Source organism: Taeniopygia guttata, chromosome 2, assembly GCF_048771995.1.
Source record: "Taeniopygia guttata chromosome 2, bTaeGut7.mat, whole genome shotgun sequence".
NCBI classification, from domain to species: Eukaryota; Metazoa; Chordata; class Aves; order Passeriformes; family Estrildidae; genus Taeniopygia; species Taeniopygia guttata.
In genome coordinates this window covers 116,399,025-116,412,481 of record NC_133026.1, presented here as the reverse complement: position 1 = coordinate 116,412,481, position 13,457 = coordinate 116,399,025, and positions in this window count along the sequence as shown.

The following is a 13,457-nucleotide window of genomic DNA, read 5'->3' as shown; positions in this document are numbered from 1 at the left end:
TGTCTTGCATAGAAGACAGTTATTATTTAAACCGTAGATAAGTCGCTGAAATTTTTATTTTCTTGTTTGTTTTAATTGTCTCAAAGGGAAGTCATTGGTACATGTGATCTTTAAATTGCACAGCTGAACTTTATCTACTCTGTAAAGCAACTGTGCTTCAGTGAAACAGCAGAGTGCCAGATAAACCTCCAGAGCAAGTGAGTTGCCATTACTGCCCCAGCTGGTCCCTGCAGTCACTCCATATTGGATAAATGAATGGGCTTGAGGCCTGTAGCTGAAATTGTTATAACTGGCATTTTTTCTGACATACCCTCTTTAATAATTCAAAAGCAAAAGTTTGAAAATTATCTGTATCTTTGTTAACAATAGTATCCATACAATTAAAATTTGCTAGATTTCATGAGTAGCTGCAGCTGCCTCAGCTTTGATATGAAGTGACTGCACCAAAACTTGATCAGCTATAAACAGCAAGGTCATGTCTTGCCAGTGTGAAGCGAACAGTGGGTTCCTCATAAACTTAGATTTACCTTACAATGATCGTGGAGAAGACAAGATAATAGGAAAAATATGGCTTAGTTCAGTGGGGTTGTGTGCAGAGTGGTGAGCAAAGAATTTGAATGGTGTCAGAAAAAAAAAGAACAGCAGTGCTATGATGTCTGGAAGATCAACAATTCCCTGAAGAAGCAATGGGCCAAATTGTTATCAAGTAAAAGGTCAGAATTAAGAAAATCACTGCAAGAAAAAGAAACAAAACACAACCTCTTAGTTCCATACTTGCATTTGGATTTACTTTTAGACATATCTTTTTAATAGACAAAGGAGAATAAGAAAAAATCATATAGATTTTTAACACAAAACAGTATACAAAATATACGGATAGTGTGAAAATGAAAGCAAGTCCATCTTGCTCTTGATAATTTCCTACTCATTCACCAGTGTCAGTGAAGTGTCATCTGGGATCCAAGTAAGTTATGCCCTTGGGATTTTGTTTATATTTGTTCTTGTTTTGCCTTTGTCTAGATGACTATATGGTAATGCAGTTTCATAAACTTTCTAAAATCTATCTTAAAACAATTTACTTTTGTTGCCTGGGGTATACTATTTGGAAGTCCACTAGAATATTTTTTTCCTTCCATATCTAAATTTATTAATGATAAATGAGTGTTCAGTCTGATCTTTGAATCATACTTTTCAAACAGAAATTGGTTTTTTTGGAAACACTGAGATAAGACTATAAATTCAGCTTGTTAAAGAGAAAATCTACACTGAAAAGCTATGAGTCTATTGCTGAAAGCAGACAGACATGCTTTCCAAATATACCAAGAGAGAATTGCACAACTGTTTTCCACAGAGAAGCTGTGGGATTTGAGTACATCTTTATGCTCTGAAAACTCTGAAAATGTTCTGCATTCCTCTAAGGATATACCTTCTCCTCACTACCTCTCTGAGGAATCTCGTGTACATAGAGAAGGGGAAAGGTATGGAAAAATGCACAAAAATTTTCACAAGGGAAAATGCTTTGGGAAAGAGGCACAATTACCTGTCACCATCTCCTGGTTTTGTTTTTGAATTCTGAAAGAACTTCTATACTTTTTACTCTTTCTATGTCAAGTAAATAGGTCACAGGACTCTTGTGTCTGACTTTGGCAAAAGCCACAGAGGGAGGTCAAGCCATCTGAGCTCCGAGGTTTGGACTTAACTCATTAACTTGAAGGAAGTCATCTGGATGTCTGTTGAACTGCTCTGTGCTTAAAATTGGTCCTGAGTTCAACTCCTGATGGATCAGGATGTTTCATCCTGATCTTTTTGTCTTCAGGTTCTCAGTGGATTATTGTATATGACCACAAGACTACACAATAGCAGTTTCTAAGATCATGCCAAAAGCACAGAAGGAGGCTGACGTATCTGTGCAAGGTGATCCACACAGACGCCATAGACAAACTGGGACCCCTTACTGCAAAGCTGGTTTATGAGCTACTAGTGCCATCTTGCTTGGCCATCCTACTGGGAATTTCCAAAGAGCTGACTTGCAAATGGGTCTTTCTGCAGGACATTCACCTATACCACATGTCAACTCAGAGGCTGACCCAGCTCAAAAGACCTTTATCATCACACAGACCCAAAAAACCTATGGCAATTGCCTTAAAATAAAAACTGGGTCATTCCTACAGTCATATTCATGTGAGTGATTGTTAGGCACTAAGGTGAGTGTCATTACAAGAATGGACTATTTTCATGAGCAAGTGTTTGAAACTCTCTCCTCAGGTGAGTAGGTGCATAACTTCAGATTCCTCTTCTCACAGGCCCCTGTTTGGTGTAGTATTGTATACTTGAACTATAAAGGCCACTTTTCATGTGGTCTATTCAGTTTTCCAATTGACTTTAAAGAAGGGTCTTTGTCTAAAGGCACCGTAAGAGATTTGAACTCCGTCAGGAATGCCCCCTGTGAGCTCAAACCACACTACTTTGCCCACTAGGCTCATTACAAAAAGCAAGTTGAACTTACAGCTTTCTGAATTCACCAGAGAAGCCAAGATTGGACCACAATAAAGAAGGGCAATGTGGTTCTCTTGATAGGCCCAGGTACAGCTCTGTTAATGTCCTCAGGAGTTATTGTATCTATAGATAGAAGAAACAATTTACAAATGCAATGCTTGAAACTCAGGTGTCTATATCTCTGCCAACTTTAAATACTACATTAAACATAGCTTTATGTGTCATGTGTCTAAGTTTAGATACCCTAGTTTTAAAGACGAACTTATAAAGAGGGCAATACATATCCAACAGAAGACAAAAATGCTCACTTAGAATACTTTTGACTTCTTAGAAATACTTTTTAAATCATTATAAAATGCCATGGAAATATTCTTCCTACTTGCATATTTATAAGACTATCTGGTAAGAATAACATTATCAGAATTTAAGGGGGTGATCTTTATTTTCTACTAACACCACTTTAGTAAAGTGTCTTCTTGATTTACATAATATAATGAATAGCACTTCCTGAACTGTTCAAAATAGAGAACAGGATAACCAGAAAATGGCTCCAATTACAATCATCACACAATAAAACAGTGTGCAGGCAATAGTTTAGGATTCCTCACAGTTTTGTGCATTATGTCACTCTCACCTAGACAAAAAACCTGGAAACTGCTACCAAATCTATGCAGTGGTACTTCACACTTTTTCTATTTTTTGAAAATACCTCATAAAGTACTCAGCTAAATCACAGATAATTAGGCTTGGTTGTTGAATTCAGCACAACATGATGCTATTATATCACTTCAGCATAACTGGTCATCTGGTTTTGTGTAAGAGTAGAGGCACTGCTTAAAAAATGCAAATGAGAAAGCAGTCCCATCATGTGGAGCCAATTCAGAGTATTTTGGTTATAATAAGCAGAGTAGATGGAAAGGTTAAGAAGTGTGAGATTTTTATCAGGGAACAAAATCAATTCAAATAAATCAAATACATGTCCGTCGCTTCCTCTGTGGGTGTATGTCTGCAGGGGAGGGTTGAAAGTTCCATTTTATTATTTCCATCTTGTAAAATGAAAGCATGAGCCAAGTACTGATCTCATCTGTATTCTCAAATCTTACTGACTCGCTCAAACTCTTCTGCAAAGTTTGCCAACAAAAAGCTGACATGCAAGACAAAACTTTAAGAAAATCAATGCCAAATAATTGCCCAAGCCATAAGAAAGAAAAAGCTTGCCAGTATGTTATGTTCTACCAACATTGTGGTGAGCTGTAAACCTAAAATCTAGGGAACGAAACAGCTCTTATTGTGCATAGTAGGCTTTATATAACAGCAGGCAGCACAAATCATTTCTCAACTGCAGTTCAATAGCTAGTCATTCCTTCTCTTCTATATTCAATTCTGCACCAGAGCCATGACTTAAATGCTATGCTGCTGTCAGTTAGTTGGCTGTCCTTTCCTGGGCTGCCAAAGGAGATGCTTACAAATGAAGCTATTGCCCCAGTAATCAGGCATCTCCTGGTGGGACAGTATATGATAAATTTTAAGGACATGGCTGCAGCACAAAACGTGCTGTATTTTACATCAGACATTGTCACACAAGGTTGCCCTTCTTTTTCTTCACTTTTAAGATTTAAGTATTGTTGGACAACTAAAAAGTGTCAGAATTTTAGGAGACCCAAGGTGTACCCTGCAATGTAACACTGCAGACTTATGGATAATATCAACTATAAATTGCAAGGAAACAGATAACCTTATTCAATTGAGGCAAGTATTAAAGGCATACTAAGTATTGACAGAGTTTATTAATTGGACTGTATTTGCCCTAAAAACAGGGATTCCTTTTAATTCTGTTCTGGGGAAGTTTTTTAATGTCTTATCCAAAGATAAACATCTTCCCATATTTAAGAACAAGCAAAAAGCAATTGCTTAACATGTGTCCATGGTTTGATTGGTATTTCAGGTACAAACTTAACATATGAGGTAGTTGCAAATTTCTCAAATAAAAGTGTCGAAAACCACAAGGGATAAAACTCATTTGAAAGTCAATATTTCTTTCAAAGAATATTGGCTCCAAACATGAAAGCAAGGCCCAGATACCCATTTTCTATCTCCATGGCAGCCACAGAATTGAGGTCTGGGTTCCACCAGTAACAACTCCTCCTCACAGTCTTAAAAGCAATTTTAACATAAGCCACTTTAGGAAAAAAATATTACTCACTGATTAAAAAAATCTCTATTGTCAAGATCTTTCAAACTCAGCAATAAGGACTGATCAATTTATTCAAGTAAAATGGATCATGATACAGAAACAAGAAGGTAGTCAGTGCCTTATATTAAGTGCTGGACAAAGCAAATAATACCATGGATTACACTGCAAGAGTGCCAGCTCCTGCAAGTCATTGGATACAACAATTTTTGCAGGTATTCAATAGTCAGTAGTGATATTTTGATTCTTGTCTTATTGCCTTATAAAACTATATTAAAATACTTCTGCTAGTAATTTTTTTTTCTTCAGTATCTGACTTCCTCCCTTGCAGATAGACTGGTCATTTCAGGTGTTCTGATGTGAGATTTAACAGGAAGATGGTAATGCCTAAAACTGAGTGCTGCCGGTCCAAACTGCACTGAAAGGCATAGAGGGGAAGAAAAAATTCTGTTGTGTAAGAAAAGAGTTATAAGTATGCAATAGATGCCAGCTCAAGCTTTCAGGAGATTTAGTACAAGACTCTTTGCAGGGACTAACCTAAAACTTACACTCATTAATATCCTTAAGGTCCCTGGGTCATGTATACATGTATGATTGGATATGGAGAAGCAGGAAATTGAGACCTTGCAAATTGCTACTTGAAATTAAAACATTAGCAATACCACCATGTTCTGTGATTCTAACCATGACAACAACTGGAAATTTTTAGAACTTCTAGCTCAATTTCTATTCAAATTTCAGGTTGACTTTATGGCTCAGTATTTTCTGACTAACATTTTCTTGTAGTCCTCTCGCCAACTCTATGGAAAGACACTGATTTCATTCTTGACTATTTCCTATTGCTTTATGATGCTGAAATAGTAATGACAATAATCTCTACCTTTTCTATCGCCACACTGTCTGCCTGGCAAAAATTTCTTAACAATGTATTCAGTTAAGATTTTAGAAGCAAAGATTTTCTCTGCATCAACAAACAGAAAAATTATTTTGTGATTTTTCTCTACATATTTACTACTCTGATTGAATCAGAGTAGTATGCATCTTTGAATTCTCATGACATTATCAAAGAGCTTAATAATACAGTTACATGTGGGTTATAATATTCTTTCAATAGGTGTTGAAATAAATTACATCAGTTCTTCTAGTTACTTCCCACACTTCTTAGCCGTGTTCCCTAAAAATATCATATCCACAGGCACACCACAAGTTTATAGAGATCCTGACTTATTCACGTGAGTTGGCCAGGACAACTGTGTTGAAAGACATGCATCCATTTGGTTAAGCATGAAATAAGACAAGAAGGGAAGAAAATTTTGAATAGACAACCTGTCTTTAATAATGAGTCTTCAGCATCAAATAGCAGCATATGAACACTCTTACTGACATTTTAGTTCAACATCTCAAATATGACAGACCAAAGACATTATTTGTTAACAGTCTAGCACTGACTGGGGTCCAACTTTTACTGCAGTGTGCTCTGATTTTTCTCTTTATTCTTTCAGATTATTTTGACTTTCAGAAGTGCTTTGTCATTTGCTAGTACACTAATTCCAGATTTACTCCTCCTTACATATTAAATACACTACTTAGACAATTAAAAATATTTTTACACATTACTGTAACAGGAAAAAAATAGGTAGGAATAAGCAATCTTAGGTGAAGCTTAATTCTTATGTCTTAGCGTCCTATATCTTACAAGAATTGGTGTTTTTGTTATACTTCTCATTGCATCCAGCTAGACTCAGTTTTGTACTTAAGTTATTTTTAGGTAATATTTCTCCCCAAATGTTTCAAGACGTTCAGCCTCAAGATCGTTTCAACCTATAGGTCTTTAAAAAATAATTGATAGTGGAACCCTACAATTCCTTTTTTTTTTCCCTCCTGAGATTAAAGTTTAAGCAATATCTCACACAGAACAGTAGGATTGTAAAATCAAATGAGGATATAAATGACAATCCTGAATTAGATAAGGACTGAGACTATTTATGAAGTCACTGTCCTAGCCAAGCAGAAAAGATCAAGTAAACAATCTCTCATGGGGCTTCAGATACTGGACAGACTGCATCATAATATCTCAATATCTGTTCATACATGCAGAAGGACCTAAATGACTTCAGAGCTTTAGAAGATTCTCTGTAGACTAAGAAAACACACCTCCATTTTTGTGAGGAATCAAAGGGGAAAATATAAAGATCAAACTATTCAGCAAAAAAGAATACAGGGGGAAAAAATGGATAACATTTTTTGTCTTCAGAGGACGCTTTTTTTTTTTTTTTCAATCATAGGGTATCAAAAATTTGGCTCCTAAATCCTGAGGTTGACTTGCCACAGATTTACTGGCCAAACAGTTCTCAGATATCCTAGCACTGCCATGGGTTTGTATCCCTGAGCAGTAAAGAATAATAAAGGCAAGTGCAGATAAAATATGCATGAGTGATAAATTCTGGATTTGCCACTCTGGCAGCATACTGTTTTATGACTGAGATCCAGGTTACTTTAAGCCAGGCCATTTCAATTCAGATTGCAGAAGAAAGACTGTGAAAAAGACTATTAACTTATTTTTCTATACTGATAGAATTTTTCTATACTGATAGATGAAACAACTTTGAATCAACAAGTTTAGGACACTTTGATTTGATTTCTTTTCATTTTAAGGGAGGGAGTAAAGAACATCACCAGTGATTTGCAGTGTGGTGGATCAATACAAAACAGTAGGCCAGGTCCATTAAATGCTTGAGGTTCAAATATCTATGTTTGAAATGTCAAAGAGCACCACAAGAGCGAATGATGCAGTGAACATATCAATTAAAATGCTTTGTTTTTATCAAATGGTGGCAAGACAACAGTGCTTTTCTCATTCTTTAACTATTTATACCTGATTTTAATATTTTTTTACTGGTTGTACCTTGCAATTGTTTTTTCAATGAGAGATTCTAAGAAACATTCTTGAAAACATCTACACAGAAAGTAGGCTTGTAAAGATCCCCTCACAATTCTGTTAACCAAATTTTTTTTTTTTGGCTGGGGCAGTATAATGCTTGAGAAAAATTAACTCTACCTTTTGTGTAATGACCCAGCCTGTGCACACTAAGTGAGCCTGTGCGCACTAAGTTATCTACTGGTATTCAAAGAACCTAGGGGACACCTGGACTTTTAAGTCTTGGGCTGAAGCCCATTGGTCTTGTTCATCAACTCTTTCTTTCAATTAAAAATTTTAGGTCATCAAAAATCTTCCTTAGTGACCTACTGCATAGTTTAAAGTACCATTCCCTTCAAGGGAAGGATTGTTTTCTTCCTCTAACTAATTTCCCAACTTCAGAATCTTTAACAATTATCTGCTATAATACAATATAGCTTCCTCATTTTTCATCAAAAGTATGATGTTCACAAATATAATTGAACAGCAATTCACTGAATATTACATCACTATGAATATATGAGCTTTAGAAAGACATTACAGAGGGAGTTCTCAGTGTGGTGACACAGTACAGTGTGAGTGATACAAGTAAGAAACCTTCTGTTTTAGTACTCAACAAAAAACCAGACATCAGCTCAATGAAGTCACACTCTGCCTTATTCAGGCAATATCAAGAATGTGCATATGTCCAAGTCCCTGTGCTCAGCCATCCATTCTTTTTTCCATATGTACACAGTGGACTTACATCAACAATGGTTGTACACCCTCAGGAAGTAAACCCTCCAAAAATTTGAATATATCACAAGACTGCAGTCAGAACTGTCATCTATGAGCTAAAAAGCAAATCTCTGTTGCTAGTAGAATACAAACGATGCATTAGAAATCTGCACTGCAGATAAGGAATCTGTACTAAAAATGGAAAGCGAAATGCTGTCTTCATTAGTTCTACATATAATTTATTTTAAAACATAAACATACTCTATACTTTCACTTGATAGAAACTTTGACACTATGATTTAAACCTGCTAAGTACACAATGGTAAATACATATATTAGCAAATATGGTTTTCAGTTAAGCTTTTTTATAATCATTGCCTTTTAATGACATTGTATATATAAAACTGTTGGATTTAAATTTATCTTTTTTCATACTAATATTGCAAATGAAGCCTGATTTGAATACACTGGAAACATCTACTTCTTACACAACAGAGGAATTCAATGATGCATATATGACTGTATAAAGAAATATATGCATATATGTGTATATACACACACACAAAGATTTTGGAAATTCCTCTCATATGCAAAGATTTTAAAAGTATTTCTCTATGTTACCTAGTCTCTTGACAAGTCAAGAGACTTCTGCAGTGTACTTCTGCACTTTCACAGTATAAGTACACTGCCTTAAGGTAGAGAAACTGTACGAGTAGCAGAGACATTAAGAGATGGAAAATATCTCAGCCATCCAGTGCATCTTCCAGATGATACAAGATTATTGCCTGCGTCATGTTTTTTCTTGTTTGTCTAAGTCTACCTAAGTATCCTCCCACCATATTCTACAGATTATTACACTTCCTAATGGAGACCACTCAACTTTTAACTTTACATCCAGAAGCTTCCTATGCTTTAAGTCATCCTCATCTTTCACTTTATTCTTTAGTGCTACTCAACCTCATCTTCCATAACAGAGATGCTGTATCCTTCTTTCTTTTCTTTCTTCCTATTTTTTTTCCTCATCCCTCCACCAGTTTCCCTTTATCTATGTCATCATGCATGCCTTTCTTCTATTCCCTTTCATGTCTTTCACAGTCTGTGCCCTGGCCACCCTGCCATTTTTCATTCAATGAAAGTGGATACGATATACTTTCTTCCAATCAACACATGGTGAAGGTCTTCAGCACCAAATTAATAATTTTTTACAATGTTTTCATGCTTTCTGTCTTCCTGGATTCTCCCTCCTTTTAGCTCACTTGGAATATGCTTCACACAAATAGAAAATCCTCCTAATTTCCCTCCTTTAAGCACTCTTTTATTACCACACATAAAAGGTAGAAGGGAAAAGGGCTGTGCTGATTGATACAATTGCCTTTTGTGCCACTATTGTCTTTATTATCCTCTATCCCCATGTTCCTCACTCTCACACCACTTTTTGACAACCTATGGCCCCTGTAGCCTCTTAGCCATTAAGGATTTTGGAGAAAGGTAAAATTTATTGGTGTTTTCCTCACTGATTTCCTGGGCAGCAGTCAGGGCTGCTAGACACCATTTCAATACAAAATAGAAATACAAATTATTAATATTCATTGACCTCATATATTTGGAAACTTATGAGTACAAGTCATGCTTATGAGTACAAGTCATGCACTATAAGCAAGATAAAAATTCTCATCCCACTGAAAGTAATAGGATATTTCTAATAATCTTAAATTATAATCTTCATACCTAATCTAATGAGGTAGAACCTTATTAGTTATCTTCTTTTACTTTTGTTGTCCTTATATGCATTCCTGTAGACTTTTTGCAGTGATTTGCCAGTTCCTTGTGGTTCCACATTAACTACATTCAGTTGTCTAACCTGAATATTCCCCCTGGTTTAGCTGGAGGAAACTCAGGAGATAAAATATTAGAAATTATCAGTAGTTTGTAGCAACACTTTTTCCACCCAGCCTGGAAGGAAATCTAATGAGAGGCATTAATAGCAGCACCACTACATCCCCCCAGCAAATCTGGAAGTGACCAGTGTCAGATGTAAGTGAATATTTTTTTATCAGGTCAGGGGAACTTTCATTAAAGAAACTCTAGCTGGACTAGCAATATAGGTGTTGCTTGGACTTCCCACAAAGTTGTACAACTATTCACATTCCATCACATCAGTTGACATTACTCCACTTTGAAGCTGATGGATCAAATAATTATCTTTCACTCAGGTTAAATATAATTAAACTTATTATACAAACTAAGATATCTGAACAAGAGTGAGTCACTTTCCAGTATCATCACATAAGCAGGGAATTTCATTTGAGGAGTATGCAGTAACATGGGAATCAGATTTGAGTTATATATTTATTTGGAATAGAAGGAAACTGAAGAGATGTAAAACCAGTCAAAAAAGTTTGCGTAAAATCAGCAAGAGATGTTACCCATGTCATGACCTTGCTTGAAAAGGCTTGAAAAAAAGCCCTGAGATATAGTGTTTTGGGGCAGAGTACTGGGAATTTCAAGTTTTGAATCATAGGAAAATTATCTCCAGTTGTTGTTTCTCTCATGTTTAAAAATCCAAAGCTTCACACACAGTAACATGTGGCATAGAGATAACATAAGTAGAATAACTGAGTTGGCATGAAGCTCCATCTAGCCAATGTAACTCCCTTAGGATTAACAGGATCCTATTAAAAAATAACTTATTTTTTTCTTTGCTTTTTTGTTGTTGGCTTTTTTTTTTTCTTTTAATGAAAGACACTGCACATCACACTCAGCATTGGCCAGCCCCTGAGGATGTTGTGAGTGAAAATACTATGTCATATTACATGGTTTACAGTGCCTAGCACAATGTGCCCCTAACTCTGAAGGAGGCTTCCAGATGTGACCTAAGGACAAATAAATTATAACAATCACATGTAAATAAACCGTCATTTAATGGTAGTCGAGATATATTGTTATGCTTTCTCCATCTTAAAAGCCTTCACTAAAAAGTATCTTGAACCATTTTCAGGGTTTTTTTCTCTCTTTCCTTATAAACAATATCAAAGAGACATGCCAGAAGATGCTGCTTAGGCTATCATGTCATATTTCCAATAATGCCAAGGGAATGCTTTCTTTTCTGGCCTTTCCACAGCTGGGGGCAGGGTGGCCTGCAGGGTTTAGCATGAAGGGCAAAAAGCCTTTTGAATATTGCTTTTCTTTTTTTTTTTTAATTTTACACTGCATATTGCCTCATGCTCACTTGTCTAAGGATGCAATATGCAGAGCCACTATATCATAGTTTCAGTATGACACATTGTGAACCTTCTGGCTTCCAGTCCAGGAGCCAAATGGCATTGTGTATTCCCTCCATTTGGCCTCATTTTCATCTTCTCCCTTTGCACCCAGGCTGACAAGAGGAACATATGAAGCTTTGTCTCGCTGCTGCATCTTGACCTTGACCTTACAGCTTTAGAGAAGGGTACTTGCATGCGCAGGGCTGCTATTGTCTGCAGCCGGGTCCCACTTTCTTTTGACATTAAGCGAGTAAAAGGCCACGTGACAGAGTCCCTTCGCAGCCCCAACATACATTTCTGTCCTGTTTCTCCTTTGCAAATGTTTTTGTACTGACTTTTTTTTTTATCTCAGGTCAAGCTTACAGCATCTTTTGCTATATTTTTTTTCTCTCTGTTGTTCCTGTCCCACTCTTTTTCCTACACACATACACGAGTGTGCACACACACGCAGACACGCGCACAGACACACACACACACACACACACACACACACACACACAGAGGAAAATCTATATGTGTCAGACATTCAGCAAGGGAAAGACAAAGGCACTGAGTTAATTACCCATCATTTACTGCTGCTGAGAAGAACAGATGGTAGCAGGCGATATGTAAATGGCAAGGGGCAGTGAATTATTCGATTTTTTTAGATTAATCGCTGATGACAAAGGAAGTGATTACAAGCTGTGACATTTATACAAATGTATAAAGTACATAATGCTAGGGAAAAAAAAGGGCTTAATATTATTATGAGGATGTCAGGCATGTGAACACCATTGTCATAATACAAAGCAACACATTTTGTGAGATCCAAGGATCTGCTTTTCTTTGATTTGCAAACTTTAGCAAGTCCTAGCCTCTGGAAATATATATTTCCCAAAATGAATCCATGCCTGACAATCATGAGAAAAAAAGGTTTGGGTGCTTTTGCATATTTCCCACAATGCATAACTCTGCCTAGTCTCAACAGTAGAGCTTATGAGGGATGAAGCTGATGTCAAATCAGTGTGGATTGTAAAATAGAAAAAGGTGCTAATAAAACACATAGACAGGAAAATGGAAAATAAAAGGAAAGGTGATGTTTAAGCTGACAGGCACTCTGTGAGGACAGGAGGGCAAACACTAAGGTGGAAGTGAAGACAGAAGAGAGTACTGTTTGTTTACTGCATGTCTGATAAATAATCATTTTAGAGACTTTGAAGGTCAGAATGATATAATTTCCAGGCCAGGCCTTGCTGTTTTTCTGCAAACATCCGACCTGCTCATCCTCAAGGTAGTCTACTGTATTTTCTGCTGTATAAATAATTAATTGGTACATGAGGAAAACAGATGCTTTCTTTTGCAGATCATAGAAACCGCTCCATCATCAAAATGTCTTCAATCACCTAATTATTAAATCTATACAGTGCTAATAATACAGATGGGAGATGAAGCCAGTGAGCTGCAAATTTTTTCCCATTGAAGCATCCCATCTACTGCATTCCTTGTTTCACATCTTGCAATGCACTACTCTCTGTAACATCAGCAAGGCAAATAGAGGGGAGAGTTTGGTGGCAAGCTTATTTATCCCGCTCAGAAATACTTTCCTATCAAGCAAGGCAAAACATCACCAAAAATTACTGTGAAACACTCCACTGTTATGCATGCTTTGTTGATTATAGAGGGGTGAGGGAGGGACAGAATAACAGTATATTAGTCATCAGTACTGGGTAGTACATTTAAATCTAGCAATCCATTTAATATGAATATTTTCTCAGGAATAAAGTGCTGGCTATACCAATATGCCCTGAAGAAAGAGAAGAATAAAATGCTGTAGCACACCAGTATTTCCAGTGTGGTACTATTAAAAGCCAGATACTCAAGATAAGCACCAACA